The sequence below is a fragment of the Macaca nemestrina genome, chromosome 5 (genome assembly GCF_043159975.1).
Source record: "Macaca nemestrina isolate mMacNem1 chromosome 5, mMacNem.hap1, whole genome shotgun sequence".
NCBI classification, from domain to species: domain Eukaryota; kingdom Metazoa; phylum Chordata; class Mammalia; order Primates; family Cercopithecidae; genus Macaca; species Macaca nemestrina.
Window position 1 is genome coordinate 155,411,213 of NC_092129.1, and position 2,353 is coordinate 155,413,565.

Below are 2,353 nucleotides of genomic sequence, written 5' to 3' on the forward strand. Positions count from 1 at the left end.
GCCAAGGCGGGCGGATCACGAGGTCAGGAGATCGAGACCATCCTGGCTAACACGTGAATAAAAAAAAAAAAAAAAAAAAAAAAAAATTAGCCGGGCGTGGTGACGGGCGCCTGTAGTCCCAGCTACTCAGGAGGCTGAGGCAGGAGAATGGCTTGAACCCGGGAGGCGGAACTTGCAGTGAGCCGAGATCTCGCCACTGTACTCCAGCTTGGGCGACAGAGCGAGACTCTGTCTCAAAAAAAAAAAAAAAAAAAAAATTTATACAAAATATCTATAGTACTTAGCAGGTATATATGTTCGTAATATACTCATTTAGAAAGCAAGTTAGCAAATTATTTACCACACATGACCATTTTTTGGAAAAAATGTATGCCATATGAAAGACTAAATATATAAAAATGTTAATAGTTACTTCTGACTAGTGAGATTATGGGTAATTTTAATTTTTGACATGTTTGTGTGTTCTACAATTTGTGTGTACTTTGCAATTAGAAAAAAAATAATTATAAGTAGGGTAAGATTACAGTTGCCATGTTGGGAATCACTTCCTGGACAATTTCCTTCCAATCGAAAGAAAATATACAAATCTCATGTATTGGAGGGAGACTGGGGAACCAGTGTTCACTGTACTTCTCGAACTAATTTTCTCTCTATCAAAAATAGGATATGAAACCAAGCAAGTCAATGGAAATTAAGATAGAGCCTACTGAAACTCAGTTATTTTTCCATGCAGAAAAGAGACCTAACTTTGCCTTACAAAACGGAAAATAAAATTTTTTTATGTTAATAAATACAAAAAGTAACGTGTTAGGACAAAATCTAATTAAAATATCCAACTTTATATTTCCTCTATCTGAACTTCACAGCCCCAAATACAAGAGTTAAGACGGTTGAGTTAAAATACATTTATTGAACCTCTACCGTGTTTGCCAGGCACTATTACCTGGACTGCATTGGTCTACACATGTTATTTTAGCAGTGTCCCCGGCCTCTAGGGGCTCTTGTTCTAGTGGGAGGCATGATTTCTGTTTAGTTTCAGGGCTCCATTAAAATTTGTGACCTCGGGGTTTCCCGGCCTGGTGCTCAGATTGCTTGGCGAAGCCTGAGGAACAGCTAGAAAAGTGGGTTAGGCGATGTGGTGCACTCCCCTTAAAAACTGCCGCCCTGTTCCCCGACCTGGCAGTGGACGCTCGGGGCCCATTAATCGGCAATATCTGAGAGCGATAAGGAAGGCCGCGGGCGAGCGCGTCGCTCCCGGAGTTTCCCCGACCTGGGATGGCCGATCCCTCGGCGCGGACACCAGCCTCGCCCATGTGGTCCCTGTACGGACCTTCCCAGCCGTTCCCGGCTGCGACTTTCAGAGCCCAAGACAAACTTCGACGAGTGGCAAGGCAGTGACAAATGGAACCAAAATAGAAGGGCTAAAAGGGGACTTTGCCATAGAACCGGGGTCTTTTGTTAGGGTTTTGTTTTGTTCCTCACCGTCTTCCAAACAATGAAGTCCTAGGGGGAGGCTAACCATAATCAAGATTTCAGTAAACATCAGACGCTGGAGAGCCGATCCAGCGACCGAAGCAAAAGATGTTCTTTCCTTCCTGAAACCTGGGCAGGCTGGGGGCAAAAAAAAAAAAAAAAAAAAAAAAATTGCACGCGTTTTTCGAGATGGGGATGACAGTTGTAAGGCCCGTAAGAGACTTGATCCAGTTTTATGCATAAACATTTTCTAGTCCTGCGAAGTCTTTTCCTTTTTTAATCCACAAGTGGCTTCCTTCCCTTCTGTTACCAAGCAACCCTGACGTCATCGCGTTTCTGCGTGCATGCACGTCACAAAAATCATTGCTTGTTGATCTCTATTTTAGTGGAAAAATCGTCTCTCTCACGCAGGGTGTCAGGATGGCCGAGTGGTCTAAGGCGCCAGACTCAAGCTACGCTTCCCCGCGCTGGGGATTCTGGTCTCCAATGGAGGCGTGGGTTCGAATCCCACTTCTGACACATGATTTTTTTTCCCTCTCATTACTTTTGAGGTATCTTGATCTCAGCAGTAGGCATAAACAATTACCAACGTATATTTTTAAGAATCGGCTTTTAAATTTTTCTCAAAGGGATTGTCCAAACTAAAAACATTAAAAGTGGAAGCATCGCGATATTTTTACGAAGCCGCGAGATTTGGGGTAAAAAACGCCTAATAAATGGCAAAGATTACTAGAGGTTGGTGTCTGTGCTGCAATGCGAGATAATCCGGAAGTCGTGGAATTCGGAACCCAGGTAGCTTCCTGCCTCGCCGAGGGAATGGAGAGAAGGGGCTCTGGGCGGATTCTTTTCCCGCTTCTCGACCAGCACACGCTGTGTCTCA

At 44.1% G+C, this 2,353-nt stretch overlaps 1 non-coding gene across 1 annotated transcript; it reads left to right on the forward strand.

Annotated features, from left to right (window-relative positions):
- Positions 1-1,887: 1,887 nt before the first annotated feature.
- On the forward strand, positions 1,888-1,992 carry TRNAL-CAA (transfer RNA leucine (anticodon CAA)). Its single transcript has 2 exons — positions 1,888-1,925; positions 1,948-1,992. It is a non-coding gene; the product is annotated as a tRNA-Leu (tRNA).
- Positions 1,993-2,353: the final 361 nt, after the last annotated feature.